Below are 17,014 nucleotides of genomic sequence, written 5' to 3' on the forward strand. Positions count from 1 at the left end.
CTGAATGGCTTAAAAAAACAAAATGAAGGTTTTGGAGTGGCCTAGTCCAGGTCCAGACTTGAATCCGATTGAAATGCAATGGCATGACCTTAAAAAGGCCGTCCATGCTCGAAAACCACAATTCTGCAAGGAAGAGTGGGCCAAAATATCTCCACAGAGATGTGAAAGACTCATTACCAATTATAGAAAACGCTTGATTTCAGTTGTTGCTGCTGACGATGGCCCAACCAGTTATTACGTTTAGAGGGCCAATACATTTTCACACAGGGCCAGGTGACTGAATAGTTTTTTTCCTTAATAAATGAAATCACGGCGGACGACTGGTTAGAGCGTCTGCCTCACAGTTCTGAGGACTGGGATTCAATGCCCGTCCCCGCCTGTGTGGAGTTTGCATGTTCTCCCCGTGCCTGCGTGGGTTTTCCCAAAAACATGTATGGTAGGTTCATTGCGGACTCTAAATTGCCCGTAGGTGTGAATGTGTGTGCGAATGGTTGTTTCTTTGTATGTGCCCTGCGATTGGCTGGCAACCAGTTCAGGGTGTACCCCGCCTGCTGCCCGAAGATAGCTGGGATAGGCTCCAGCACTCTTGTGAGGATAAACAGCTCAGAAAATGGATGGATGAATTAAATCACCATTTAAAAATAGCATTTTAAGTTCACTTTGGTTATAATTTGTCTCATATTTACATTTGTTTGATGATCTTAAACATTAAAGTCAGGAAACTATGTAAAAATATACAAATTTAAGAAGGGGGCCAGTACTTTTTCATGGCACTGTACATGTTTTCTTATTCTACCCAAATCTTATACAAATATTATGACTATTAATATTGCAGAAACATGACGGGCACTTCATCGGGAAGACGCCTGGTGACCTGCCTGCTCAACGTGTCTGAGGCTCGCAGAAAGGATCTGGTGGAAAGTGTGGCCAAGGCGGCTTTATATGACTATGAAGGCAAGTCCGTAACACAAGAGCTAATACTGTAGATCTGATTTCTAATATGGTTTATCATATTGTTGAAGTTGTGCTGATTCTCAACACTTTTTGCAACCTCATATCCTGATAAAAAAAATTGTAGTCCTTTTGTAGTCCACAGCCTCCAAAACTCACTCAGTAGCAACCGCTGGAAAGTGAGAAAAAAAATTAACCGGGGATAACAAGTTTACCAATCATCATGAAATTGGGCGCACGTCTATCATAACAGCACACACGAAAATTTCTCAAGGACCCATGCCTGAAATTGAATAGGAAGTCGGCCAATTTTATTTGAAGCACAACAATCTTTGGTGAATTCCAGGCTTTTAACTTTGTTAGAAAGGAAAAAAAATCTGCCCCAAACATCAGTTTCACAACTCAACACGAAATTGGGTCGACATGTCTGTCACGACTGGATGAATGAAAAAATCTCACAGAAGCGTTATTAGGATTCCTACAAAGTTTCCAGGCAGGACACATCCTGCTGCAACATGATTGGCTCCAGCGTCGTGGGAAGGGCCGGATACGCAGCTGTAACGAGATGAACATCTCAAACATGTATCACATTTGTAAGAAATAAAAAAAAATAAAAAAAAGTTTGTTCTGGTTAGGTTTCGGCTATGGATGGTGGGGTTTACGGCAGTTTAGGATGGGTTAAAGGTTAGGATTAGGGTGTGACAGGGTTAGTGGGAAACATATTAATGGCGCCACACTTAAGTCACATACTTGTTTTCCCGTCTGGAAGCAGTTGCGCATATTATGCCGGGATACTGCAGCCAATCATAGTGCAGTGGCGCGTGTCTTGGAGCCAGTAATATTTGGAGCAGGGTGTGTCCTGCTTGGAAACTATGTGGGAATCCTCATAACGCCTCACAGAACCATTCCCAAAATTGAATAGGAAGTCAGCCATTTTGTTTAGAAGGTTTCAACAAACACTCTCAGTTGTTTTCATTATCATTCCACAGGTGTTAGAAGAGATGGGACCACGGTGCTGAACATCTTCAATGACCATGACTATAACCGCTCCGTCATCACAATTGTGGCCAGTATTGAATCCATCAGTAAGTACTGATCCACTTTAATGGAACGTAATTGACAGAAAAACTACATAATATATTTTTTTAACGTATTTCAGAGGAGGCCGTCTTGTCTGCCTGTGTGAAAGCCTGTGAGTTGTTTGACATGCGCACCCACTCGGGGGTCCACCCGTGTTTGGGTGCCGTTGACCTGATACCCATCTACCCCTTGGGGGAGGACGTGGGAATTGAGGACTGTACTCAAGAGTCTCAGGGTGAGATACCGTTCGTGTATGCGTTTAATTGTCAGCTCTTTTGTGTTTATGTTGGGTTTTGGCTGTCGTCTTCATGATTTGGTCATTGCCTGGGGTTCCTCAGGTATCGCCCGGGACCTTACCCAACGAGTCCCGGGCACCAGCGTCTTCCTCTTCGGGTGGGCGGATTCCCCACTTCAGCGGGGGCTGGCGCAGAGGAGGAAGGAGATGGGTTGGTTCAAGAAAACGCCCGACTTGAACAGTGTCAGGGTCTGCATTGGGCCTGTGCCACAGAAACGCTTTGGCCTCACCGGTGAGCCCAAACATCCATCCATCCATTTTCAACACCGCTTAACCTGGTTAGGGTCGCAGGGCGCTGGAGCCTATCCTAGGTGACTTCGGGCGAAAGGCAGACTACAGCCTGTCCTGGTCGCCAGTCAGTCGAATGGCACATAGACACGGACAACCATTTGCACTCACATTCATACCGTCACTGAGTGGGAACTGAACACACGCTGCCCGCGCCAAAGTCAGGCGAGTGTACCCCGACAACATCAGTGACCGTGAGCCCAAACACTCTAATCCAAATGGAAATTGCTTTAAGAAACGTTTTTCCTCTCCGAAAAAGTATGATGAGTGTCTTGAAATCTCCAGTATTTAAATTTTCATCACTATTCCACTCTTAATACATCACATTTGCCTGTCAGAAACGTTTCTCAATATGCCATAATCGGAACAAATACTTGTGCTCTCCAAAATTTTATGATTTTCTTGAAATGTAATGTGTTTTCATTTTTCCTATTTCCCACTCTTAAAATGAAAAATTTGACTGACGGAATGTTTCCTTAATACGCCTTGATTGGAGTGAACGCATCTCTTAAACACACAATTTATTTCACAGTATGATGATTTTATTCTAAAGCCCAATTTTTACATTTCTTTTGCAAGGCCTTGAAGTATTCTTACTTTATCACTGTTATGCCCAAAAACTGTGACCTGCTTAATAATGTGGAACAACCTAATTTAGCCTACTGTATTAAGGCTTACCTAGGAATATTTTGCAACCCTGTTTGTGATTAATCACAGTGCACTTAACAAGACAGGAGAAACATGTTTGATTTACGTAAATCCTATACTGTATATACAGTATATTATTACAATGAAGCAGTAAGTATTCACTATTATTATAGGTGTTGGCTGCAGTCCTTATGTCATGAACTGCAACGTTACTATTGACACCCAAGATCTCACCGTCGGACGGCGCGTTGCCACCGCCATCAGGGAGTCCACGCCAGGGGGTCTTCCGGGGGTCCAAGTCCTCGCTTTGCCACACGAGGGTGCCGTGGAGATCGCCTGCAACGTGGAGAGCGTGCCGGGGGGTCCGCCCCACCAAATGAGCGGGACGGCACCTTGGCCGTCCTTTAGCATCGGGGGTCAGCCGTACTGTCACGTTCCAGCTTCTCTCATCACCGCCAGGGTTGCAGAGCTGGCGGGGAGGCACGGGGTTGGCACTAAGGGCACTGCCTTGGTGGGCTTCACCCCCGTGGAGTGTCGGGGCTTGGCTGAGTTGGCTCTGTCTCGACGCATTGCCGAATTTTGGAAAGAGCAACAAAGGGTGCGCATGTGAAAATAAATTCTGGTTTAAAACGACCTTTATTTTAAAATTATTCACATTTGAGTTAAAATTAGAGTTTAATTGGGGAGTACACTATAAATTCTCAAATATTTATTACATGCATTAATTTTCTATAGTCCTCATTAGGGTAGTAGGTAACTGGAGCCTATCCTAGCTGGCTTTTTGTTTCTAACTTTCTAACACAATATGAAGCCCCTGAAATTTGCATCCAAAATAGACAACTTCCCGTTTAATTTCGGGCATGGGTCCTTCAGACTTTTTCGTATGTCCTCCTACAAGTGACATGTCCACCCAATTTTGGTCGATTGGTGAAGCTCGTGTCGGGAGCTGATTTTTCTAACATTCTTTCAAACTACGAGCCGTGGAATGAACTCTAAATAGGCTGATTCAAACCAAAATGGTTGACGTACTTTTGAATTTCGGGGTTGGGTCCTTTGGACGTTTTTCATGTTTCTTGTTACAACAAGCATGTCCACCCGAGTTCGCGTCTATCGGTGAACCTGGTGTCAGGGGGCTGATTGTTATTTATTTAATTTTAATAAATAAAAAGGATTTTTTTATGGAATGGCCCAGGAATTTGCCCAAATTACAGCTTCAAAATAAAATGGCCGACTTTCTGTTCAATGTTGGTCATTGAGACGTTTTGTGCGTCCTGTTATGATGGACATGTTCACCCAATTTTGTGTGGATTGGTAAAACTGGTGTCTGTGGCTGATTTTTTTCCTTTTCAAACTTTCCCTGGGGGGTGCTACTGAGTGCGTTTGGGTGTTTTACCAACCAGATGCTAACATAAATAGGATGTAGCTGAGAGTATAATGGCTAATGACTGGAATAGAAATGAGTAGAGGAGCGTGACCACAATGGATGCGATTTAAATGTTTCATGAAGGAGCCAGTTTGATAATAACATTATATTTAATACATGGAAAGACATAAATAGTGTATATATATTTTTATCAGCCACCTATTTTTATTGTGTAGCCACCCAATGCATGACCACTCTACATCGCCAGTATTCCAGGCTCAGCACTTTTTGCATCATTTCCTGTGTATGCCAACTTGTGAGTATACCTTATGCTTTGATTTCAGTGTTCACCGTAGTTGACCCAAGAGTCAACCTGGGAATACACATACTTTTATTTCAACGTTAATGAGTTGCCTGTTTCAATAAGTTCGGCTCTTGAGGCAATTTGTGGGTATGCTTTGATTTTAAAATTGAATTTTACTACGGTACGTTGTAGGGCACAAAGACAAGATAATGATGAACTCTTCAATGTTTAAATAAGGTTTGCCGATTAGTCAAATTGTGAGGTGTACACATTGTTATGCTTTAATTTGAGCATAAATAAATTGACTTATTTCACAAAGACAAAATAAAGGGTGAGTTCTTCCATGTTTCAGCAAGGTTGGCCCATGAGTCAACTTGTGAGTACACATTGTATCTTCAGTGTATCAATAAGGTCGGCCCATGAGTCAACTTTTGGGTACACATTGTTATATTTTGATTTAAAAATTGACTTGTTTTATTATGTTGTAGGGCACAAAGATGAAGTTCCGGTTGAGTTAAACATTTTCAGAAGGATGGCCAATAAGTCAACTTGTGAGGAATACACAGTTATGCTTTGATTCAAACGTGTTATTGAATTGGTTTCATTATGTTGTAGGACTCAAAGACGAGATAAAGGGTGAGTTCTTCCATGTTCAATATGGTTGGCCCTTGAGTCAACTTGTGAGATGGAGACATTGTTATGCTTTGATTTCAACATTGATGAATTGACTTGCTTCATTCACCAAGACAAGATCATGTGTGAGTTCTTGAATGTTTCAAAAACATTGGTCCATGAGTAGTTATTGTTATAGTTTGATTTTAAAATGTTCTTCTTTGATTATGTTGTAAGGCGCAAAGACAATACAAAATTCTTCTTCTTCAATGTTTTTAATACGGTTTGCTCACAAGTCAACTTGTTTTCCCTTGATTTCAACATTAACGAGTCGTTTCATTCCGTCGTAGGTTTTCAAATGACATAAGATGACCCCCCTTGTGAGGCAGTTGTTCATCCTCAGTGCACGCCTTCCTCTTGGTAAGTCTTTGTACGCCATCCAGCCGAAGCTTTAGTCACACAAGCATGGCAGGCAGCATCTCAAGCTTCTTTTCATGCATCTTACGTACATTCTCTCCATCCCCGTATCTCATTTTTTTTGCACCTCGACACAAATGCATCTTTTACCCCATGCGTGTGCACCCCGTACATTCGGTATGCACACACAGTGCCTGTCAGGCTGGCAAGCATCACGACTTAATCTAGGTCAAAGCATAAGCCCAGAGGTATTCTGGTGCAACACATACACACGCGTTCATATCAATGCATCTTTAAAAGCTTCATGTTTAGCCAGCAATCCGCTCAATATTAATTTCCCTCTAATACGTTACCCGACTTGTGATTTGGCTCAAGAGCACCATGACTAAGCACGCTCAGGAGTAATTATTATACATCCAAAAAGGGACACTTAAGTGCATTTTTGTGTGTTTGTGTGTTTTATCTGCTTCCTTTGATATAATTTAGCGTGGCAGCGTATCATCCGAGATGCAGGCCCATGTGTCACGACGTAGAGAAAATAGAGGAGCTTATTTCCTCACGTCGTCCTCCGCCAAGCCTTCTATAAATACACCCAGCTCTCTGTTCTATCTCTGTAAACCCCCCCCCCCTATGTTTGTCCAATTTTTCCTCATAATTACTCCCTTCCACTTCATCTTCCCTTCTCCTCTGCTCCTATCATAAAATGTGGAGCAATGTGTAGCGTGTCTAGACTAAGGGAAACATTGTGATAGGAAAAAGGCCAAAAAGACAGTTATTTTATCAGCAGTCTGCCCAAGTGCTACTCGCTGTTTGAACCATAATTGGCGTTATTTCCTTAACCCTCCTGTTTTATTATTTTAACAAATACAGTAATATTAATGTTATAATCAGATTTCTTTTAAATGTGATGTTTAAAAATAGTTAAAAATAAGAAAAAAAAACAAAATCTAGTTTTGTCTTTTTTTAACTTAAAGAAAATACTTATTTAACTTGACAATATAACAGAAGTGTTAATATCCCAAAGTATGAACTATAATTTGAACTATAATTACCATCATTTATTTAATATACACAATGTTTTATTGCTTCTAAGATTATATTGGACAAAATATTGTTAGAAAAGCAGGGTGGGCGGGGGGCGGGCATACAAATGTACCAAAAAAGCCATTTTGATACCCCCTAAAATTGGTCCACACACATTGGCACCTATTCACCAAGATGCAACCTATGAAGTGTGCAGAAAGCCCAACCCCCACCCTCCACCCTTGACACATGTTCAGCATCCTCTGGTCAGCTAAGAAACCAAAAGAGCGAGAGAGAGAGAGAGAGAGAGAGAGAGAGAGAGTGAGAGTCAGAGAGCCAGCGAGCGAGTGCGAGAGTAGCGAGGTGGAAACGCGGGTGAGCATCACAGAAAGACACAAATAGAGCGATAAAGCGGCGAATTAGGCAGCCAGGCGACCACGAGGGGGGAGGAAGAGGAGGAGGAGGAAGACTGGCGAGTCCTTGGCAGATCCGTGCTTGATTAAAGATCCTCTCCTTCCCCTTCTTTTTTTTTTTTTTTTTTTATTTTTTTTTTTTTTGTGTGGATGTGAGAACCAGGTGGATGTTCCTGGGACTGGATGCTAGGATCCACGCAGGCCAGGATGGATCCGGTGCTGGTGCTGACCCAGATTAGCGAATCAGGACCGGTCGCCGGTGTTCTGGGGATGTGACCTTTATCTCCGACGAGGTAAGGATGTACACAAGGGTTCTCGAGGCTCTGCAGAATCATTTGCAATAAATGATTATGTGGTAGCACTTCAAAAAGGGCCAATTAAAAGCTCTGATATGAAAGAAAGCTATCCTATTATTCTGTTGTTCTTGCATGAATAAAGTTATTTTTTAAAGACCAAAAAGGCGCATTATTATAGGAATCAAATCCTATGTTACATGTGCTTCCAGAGGGCATAACCCTAACACCAATTAAACATAACTACTATGTATGCCTAAATGCCATAGGAATTTAAAAGTTGCCCACTTTCAAGAAAGAAATGTATTGTTATGACAACAAACTCAGATTGCTTTTTAAAAAAAAATAAAAAATTTCCTTGTTATGAAGAAAGAGAAGAAGAAAGTCAGGGTTTTTTTCAAGAAAAAAATGTGTAACAGTGATTCTCAAAGTGTGGTACGATATCCACTAGTGGTATGCGTGCGCCTCTAGTGGTATGTATGTGAAATAATCACTGATTAAGTCCAGTTCAGTTGTATTTAACATTTAAGTTCAAAAGAATGAATTTAATCTTTAAGAACTGTTTTTCAAAAAATAGTTTATTTAGGAACAATTTTCATTTAACGTTGATGTGCAGTTCATTTTCGTTGAATTATTATTCAAATATTTCTTTTATTATTCTACTCGCTAGGCTCGAACACACCCGCAACCCTAGTGACAATACGTTGTACAGAAAATGGATGGATGGATGCATATTTAAACGCATTGCTAATGTTTAAACTGTGTAATTTTACAGTGGTTTACGATAATATTAAATATACTTTTTAGGAATAAAACATCTCTCATTTTTGATGAGCAATTAGGTCTACTACACTACTGTATTTTAATATTGGTCATTATGGCATTACTTGAAGAGCTAAGTATTTTTTTTAGGTGGTACTTAATGTAAACGTTTAGGTGATATGTGGTGTAAAAAGTTTGAGAACCATTGCTTTACAAGACATTTTTCTTTGGCAGGAAACTTCATAATCCCAAGAGAATAATATCATATTATTCTAAGATAAAGTTTTAATATTATAATATTAAAGTCAAAGTTTAACAAGGGAAGAAAATCATATTTTATGTTACGATGACAAACATAACATTTTTAGAAAATATTTGTCGTGATGAGAATGAAGTCATATTTTTTCAAGAAAAATTCGTAATCATTACATGAACGTAGATGTATATTGCCAAGTTGAAAAGTGTTATCTTACGATAAGAAAGTCGTATTTTTTTCTAACAGAAAGTCGATAGAAAGATTGTAATGTTACAGTACAAATGGATATTTTTTCGAGAAGTATTCTCTTAAGATTACGCATTTTCATCCCAACAAAAATGTCTTTGTGCTTTAAAGATTACACTTTTCTTTCTCGAGAACAAATTAAACTTTCTCCTCATTACATTTTGTGTTTTAAAAAATAAAAAGGTTATCGTAACATAATTTTGTTTTCTCTAAAGTAGACAACATTTTCATTCCTGTGGCATTTAGGTGTATACATAGTAGTTGGCATTAGGATTATGACGGTGTTCCTTGGAAAAATTTCTCCCCAAAATGTGAGAGCCCTTGATTTAGACTGCCTGACTGAGTTGCGGTTTATTGGCTTCTCGTAGAAACATGGACTGAACCATTGGCCATTGTAAAGCGTGCTATACAGACTAGCTCCATGTATAATACACGAGCTGGGAGATGTGTCACGCACAGCAACAAGTCACTGTGCTTCCTTCCCCTAAAGCTAAGACCCACATCAATAATTTACTGATTCCTGGTGGCTCAGGGAATGGTTTGGCTTGTGGAAGGGATGAAACAATCGCATTGCAAGTGAACCCCAACAGACAAATTAGTAGCATGTACTAGTTTTTCAAAGATAAATACATAGCTATTTAATGTAAAGGGGACGTAGTAGTGACAAAAATTCATGTTTAATGACTTTTGTTTTGCTATGGCTCCGTTATTGTATTTAATTTTGCAATATTTTTCATTAATTAAAAAAATGGCTAATGCACATAAATAAAATAAGCGAAGAACAAAAACTGTTTTTAACCATAGAATTTTTTTTATACTTTTTAATTTTAATTTGTTCAGTACTATATATATATATATATATATATATATATATATGAATTGAATACAAGAAGATAACTTAAAAAAGAAGAAAAAATACATATACAGTATTGTAAACTGAAGTTAACCACATAAAACAAACTCCACATGCCCTGACCAGTTTTTGCCGGACAACCCTATCACAACAAGACACACAAAAACGTCTCAAGGACACACTCCCGAAATTTAACAGGAAGTCAACCATTTTAGTTTTAAGAATTTGGGGCCAATTGTAGGACACTAATTTCAGCAATCGACATGAAATTGGGTGGCAACATATTAACACCTTATTAACTTACCGTAATTTCTCGTGTGTAATGCGCACCCATGTATAGTATACACACCCCCAAAGTTGACCTCAAAATTCTGGAAAACCCTTCCACCTATACATAATGCATTTTTACAATGCATGATTTTGCTTCTACTCATATGATCAAAACATAAAATAGTATCTCTATTTTGTTAGTTTTTTCAAAGAATTATTCTGACGTTAAGCACTTTATTTCAACATGTAATACTTTGTTTTTATTTACTCGCTCTTATTTTGAAATTCACAGCCCTACTTTTATTCAGTAAATGAGAAAACACACAGTTGTGCTCATATGTTTGATTACCCAGGCAGAATTTGTAAGATGGGTACAATTATTTAAAGAAAAAATGAAGGGCCAGGCGAAACACATTTAATTATTTTAATGGGATTCAAATTAAACTGTCAAGCATTTCAGAAAAGCATTATCACTAAACAAAACATAACCATAAAGAAATTAATTATGGTTGTTGTTAAAACATCAGTTGTGTTTAAAAACACAATATTTCACAAAGTCTGCCAGGGTATGTAAACTTATGAGCACAACTGTACATTTATGCAGTCATACGTACCCCTGTCATATTGGAATGAAACTGGAGGCTGCACCTTTTTCATATCCTCTACGTGGCGCTGGCATATTGGAATGAAAGTGTACAGCTTTTTCATAACCTCTAGATGGTAGCATACATTTGTAAAATTTGAAAGTTTTTTTTCATTTTCCCCTATACATATGTATAATGCGCACTATTGACTTTTGACAATTTTTTGGTGGAAAAAATGTGCATTATACACGAGAAATTACGATAAGTCACATATTTCTTTTAATGACGCACGTTATTAGGATTTCCACATAGTTCCGAGGCAGGACACTCCCTGCTCCCATATTACTGGCTCCGGGACACACAGCGCTGTAGTATGATTGGCTGCTGTATCCCTGTAGAACACGCCCTACTGCTTCCAGACGGAAAAAAAGTAGTACAGTATGTATGTGACTTACGTAAGTGTGGTAGCGTTAACATTTCCCACTAACCCTAACCCACCCTAAGCCTAACCTTAACCCATCCTACACCGCCTTAAACCCCAATCCTAGCCCTAGACCTAACCATAACAAACTTCTTTGTTTTTATTTCGTACAAATGTGTTACATGTTTGGGACGCTCATCTCGTCACATCTGCGTATCCTGCCCTTCCTGTGATGCAGGAGCCAATCATGTTGGAGCGGGGCGTGTCGTGCCTGGAAACTATGTGGGAATCCTAATAATGCCTCAAGGACCCATGCCTGATATTACACTACATGTCAGCCATTTTGTGTTCATGGACCTTGTCCTTTGACGAACACCAACTAGAGGATTTGGCCAAGGATTTAATGTCAATGTGCGGCATAAAAGCTCTTCTAACACCTCCCATTCCTTCCTTATCGCTTAATGATACTCCATTTTATTTTGTCACTGTGCCCTCTGTGCAATACTAAAATTTAGTCGGGGCACTTTACGGGAAGGCTGAAGCTTGTTTGTCACAGTAACTACTTCAAGAGCCATTCATTCTGCCAGTTTCTGATTTATTAAGAATGTCAAACACAAGTATGATCTGACAAACCTCTGAATAGATAAAGCCTCCACAAAAGAAGACCACGTACACATTATCTCAGAGCGCGGAGATCAGCGTTGTCCGCCATGAAGCAGTCTAATGGATTTGATAGGACCGGATGAGCTCCATTGTGTAGCCACGTTGAGAAAAAAAAAAAAAAAAAAAGGGGGTCAGCAGTAGCCCAGAGGTTAAAGGGCTTGTTTGTGGATGCATTGATGGATCTATGTAAAGAAGGCTGTAAAGGCTATGCTCTATGACAAATGGCTTTATAGGCTACTATGTATGGCCAGTACAATGAGATAAGCAATTGGATGGAGTTGGGTCCAGAAGTGGCTTTATACACCGGCACAGTGGAATTGAATGGAAACGGTGAAGAAGTGAAGAGGACAGCTTTAATTTAAAAGGATTTGCATTAATACAGAATTTCACAAGATAAGAATTACAGTCATTGACATGCAATATACAGTAGAGTAAAACTGCTTGTTAGCAACTTGAAGGTCATCACTTTCCACTCATTGGAAATGATGTTGAAGTTGATAAGACATGGTGACATTGTTAAAAGGATTACATTGTTAAATGAAGTGAACAAGTTGGAAATGATGTGGAAATTGGACATTGGTGACATTGTTAAATGTATGACATTGATAAATGAAGTTGTTGAATTAAATGTATCGTTAAATGAATAGGAAATGTTTCGTGATGTTGAAACTGATAAGACGCAGTGACATTGTTAAACAGAATTACTGTTAAGTGCAATTACCAAGTTTGAAACTATGTTTCAATTGGACATTGGACATAGTGACATTGTTAAATGGTGTTTAAAGACAATTAGCCGAAGCATTTCTCCTACATCTTGAGGACAAAACTACAAAAATAAACACATTTGAAATTAAGTTGCTATTTATAAGACATGGAGACATTTACAACCCCAATTCCAATGAAGTTGGGACATTGTGTTAAACATAAATAAAAACAAAATACAATGATTTGCAAATCATGTTCAACCTATATTTAATTGAACACCCCACAAAGACAAGATATTTGATGTTCAAACTGGTAAACATTATTGTTTTTAGCAAATAATCATTAACTTTGAATTTTATCACTGCAACACGTTCCAAAAAAGCTGAGACAGGGTCATGTTTACCACTGTGTTACATCACCTTTTCTTTTAACATTCAATAAACGTTTGGGAACTGAGGACACTAATTGTTGAAGCTTTGTAGGTTGAATTATTTCCCATTCTTGCTTGATGTACAGCTTCAGCTGTTCAACAGTCCGGGGTCTCCGTTGCCGTATTTTACGCTTCATAATGTACCACACATTTTCAATGGGAGACAGGTCTGGACTGCAGGCAGGCCAGTCTATTACCTGCACTCTTTTGCTACGAAGCCACGCTGTTGCAACACGTGAATAATGTGGTTTGGCATTGTCTTGCTGAAATAAGCAGGGGCGTCCGTGAAAAAGACGTTGCTTGGATGGCAGCATATGTTTCTCCAAAACCTGTGTGTACCTTTCAGCATTAATGGTGCCTTCACAGATGTGTAAGTTACCCATGCCATTGGCACTAACACAGCCCCATACCATCACAGATGCTGGGTTTTGAACTTTGCGTCCCTAATAGTCTGGATGGTTCTTTTCCTCTTTGGCCCGGAGGACACGACGTCCACAATTTCCAAAAACAATTTGAAATGTGGACTCGTCGGACCACAGAACACTTTTCCACTTTGTATCAGTCCATCTAAGATGAGCTCGGGCCCAGAGAAGCCGGCGGCGTTTCTGGGTGTTGTTGATAAATGGCTTTTGTTTTGCATAGTAGAGTTTCAAGTTGCATTTACGGATGTAGCGCCGAACTGTATTTACTGACATTGGATTTCTGAAGTGTCCCTATGCCCATGTGGTGATATCCTTTACACATTGATGTCGGTTTTTGATGCAGTGCCGCCTTAGGTATCGAAGGTCACAGGCATTCACTGTTGGGTTTCGGCCTTGCCGCTTACATGCAGTGATTTCTCCAGATTCTCTGAACCTTTTGATGATATTATGGACCGTAGATAATGAAATCCCTAAATTCCATGTAATTGTATGTTGAGGAACATTGTCCTTAAACTGTTCAACTATTTTGTCACGCACTTGTTCACAAAGAGGTGAACCTCGCCCCATCTTTGCTTGTGAATGACTGAGCAATTCAGGGAAGCTCCTTTTATATCCAATTACGGCACCCACCTGTTCCCAATTAGCCTGCTCACCTGTGGGATGTTTCAAACAGGTGTTTTGTGAGCATTCTGCAACTTTCTCAGTCTTTTTTGCCACCAATCCTAGCTTTTTTTAGAACGTGTTGCAGCCATAATATTCTAAGCTAATTATTATTTGCTAAAAACATTAAAGTTTATCAGTTTGAACATTAAATATCTTGTCTTTGTAGTGTATTCAATTAAATATAGGTTGAACATGATTTGCAAATCATTTTATTCTGTTTTTATTTATGTTTAGCACAACGTACCAACTTCATTGGAATTGGGGTTGTAAATGATGTTGCACAAAATTATTCTGAAATGCATCATTAAATGAAAATAAGTTTGAAATGATGTTGAAATTGATAAGACACTGTGACATTGTTAACTGGAAAACTATAGCCATGTACATAAAATAGTGAGTAGAATTGCTTCTCTGTGCTTGTTGGCAACTTGAAGCTCATCTGGTAAATTAACCCACATTTAAATTTAAGGTCTGAGCTGTCACAAGACATTGTGCAAACAGCGCTCTGAGGACCCCCAATTGATGCATCCGGTCCACATCCAAAATCCAAATGACAGATCTACAGCTCGGGACGCGCTGGTGATAACATGGGGGCTGCAAATATCACCTACATAGAGGTTCGAGTCAATCTTTACAATAAAATGAAATTGGTGGATGAAATTAGTGGTAAACCCATTGTTAAATCAAATTGAAAAGTTTGAAATGATGTTGAAATTGATAAGACAGTGACAATGTTGAACGGGTAACATTGTTAAATGAAGTTGTTGAATGAAAATACAGATAAACGAAACTGAAATTTTGTCAATGATGTTGAAATTGATAAGACAGACACAATAAACAAGTTAATTTCTAGTACACGTTTTGGACAAATTACCTACAAAATCCGACACGTTTAAAAATGATGTTGAAATTGATTATATAACAGGACATTGTTAAATAAAGTTGCTGAATGAAATTCACACAATTGGAATCGTTGAAATGGACATTGGTAAGACACAGTGACATTGTTAAATTAAATTATTAGATGCGTTGTTAGATGAAATTGACATGTTTGGAATTGTGTTGAAATTGGGATAGGTCACATTGTTCAATTAATTGATTGAATAAAATGATTTTGAAATGCATTGAAATTGACAGTTTTGAAATAATGTTAAAATTGTACATTGTACACACGGCATTAATCTGTATTCTCGCTAAATGGCTTGTATCTTGTAAAAGTAAAAATCAAATACCCAACCTTTTTTTTTTCTTTTCTTTAGTTGTCTGCATCTGAAATCATTGTGATTGTTCTCACAGTGAAGAAAAACAATCAAATATAGATATATATTTTTTTAAAAGCACATCAGCAATAAATAGCTTTCGCTCAAAGCTTGAACTCGTCTGCTTCGGGAAAAAGGAGGACCTGCAGGACCAGATTAGACTTTGAAAGCGACAGAATGGTAACGTCGTCTCAGCGGGCTAACAACCTTTGCAACATCAACCATGTTCAAAAACAGCTAAAAATATCTCCAGGGAAAAAAAGAAGTATTTATGGAAGTGAAGAAGAGAACTTCAAAATGTCCAGCTTTCATAGACACGATAGTCATATTTTTACCAAAATGAATCATGCACTCAGAAATTGCCTATATAATGAATGATGTTGAAATTGACAAGACATGGTGACATTTTTAAATGGGTGATATGGTTAAAGGAAGTTGTTAAATGTACGCATAGGTAATGTTGAATGGTGTTTAATAGCAATTAGTAAGAAAAATTGTAATGCACTTTCAGGACAACATAACTACAAAAGCGGACAAGTTTGAAATTGTAATGAAATTGATAAGACATGGTGAAATTGTTGAATTGAATGTTAAAAAAAGCTGTTAAAAGACAGTGAATGTTAAATAAATCCATGCATCCATTTTGCAAACCGCTTATCCTCACCAGGGTTGCGGGTGTTCTGGAGCCTATCCCAGCTGACTCGGGGCGATAGGCGGGGTACACCCTGAACTGGTCACCAGCCAATCACAGCGCACATACAAACAAACAATCATTCGCACTCACGTTCACATCTATGGACAATTTAGAGTGTTCAATTAACCTACCATGCATGTTTTGGTTATGTGGGAGGAAAGAGTACCCGGAGAAAACCTACGCAGGCACGGGGAGAACATGCAAACTCCACACAGGCGAGGTCGGTTTTCAACCCAGGTCCCCAGAACTGTGATGCAGATGTGTTAACCACTTGTCAACCGTGCTGCCTGTTAAATAAATTTTTATATGAAATTGACACATTTGAAATTATGGTGAAATTGGCTGAAGACATGGTGACATTTTTAAAACTGTGACATTGTTAAACAGGTGGATCTTTTTTTTATAAAGTTGTTCAATGAAATTATTTTTCAAATAAATGGACAAGTTTGAAATTGATCAGACATGATGACATTTTTAAATGTCATCAAATGAAACTACATTGTTAAATCCATGTTATTTGAAATTGACATGTTGAATGATGCTGAAATTGAGACGGAACAGTGACATTGTTAAATGACAAAATAGTTGTAGTAGATGGGAGTGGACATTGTTGAATTGGTTACATTTTAATGCCGATTACATTTTTAATATACGTTGAGGACCGGATTACTACAAAAATTGACAAGTTTGAAATGTTGACAATGGATATGGTGACATTGTTAAATGGTAGTAGAGCATTTCAAATGTACTTTTAAGACAAGATAACTACAAAAACTGACACATTTGTAAGACATTGAAATGGAAACATCCCCATCTCCGACCCCATCTGCAGTCCCTTCTCAAGATGTATTTTCTTCCCAAATGGGGTTTTGAGTGTTTCCTTTCCCAATTGGGGGGTTAGGATTAGGGGATGTCGTCAATCTTTTCCATCTGTGGGCCTGTGAAGCCCTTTGAGACTCTTTGTGATTAAGGGCTGTACAAATAAACTTGACTTGAAATGACAGGGTAACATTGTCAAATGACAAAATAGTGGAAGTGGACATTGTTGAATTGGTGACATTGTTAAATGGTTTTGAACGTCAATTACCTAGAGCATTTG

At 38.8% G+C, this 17,014-nt stretch overlaps 1 protein-coding gene across 1 annotated transcript in view; it reads left to right on the plus strand.

Annotated features, from left to right (window-relative positions):
- Positions 1 to 3,873: 3,873 nt before the first annotated feature.
- The window catches only part of LOC133411010 (nck-associated protein 5-like), a 47,672-nt gene continuing 34,531 nt past the window's right edge, over positions 3,874 to 17,014 (plus strand). The window contains 2 exon segments of the mRNA XM_061692796.1: positions 3,874 to 5,961; positions 7,558 to 7,687. The gene's annotated coding sequence lies outside the window, so the exon portion shown is untranslated.

Source organism: Phycodurus eques, chromosome 12 (genome assembly GCF_024500275.1).
Source record: "Phycodurus eques isolate BA_2022a chromosome 12, UOR_Pequ_1.1, whole genome shotgun sequence".
Taxonomy (NCBI): Eukaryota; Metazoa; Chordata; class Actinopteri; order Syngnathiformes; family Syngnathidae; genus Phycodurus; species Phycodurus eques.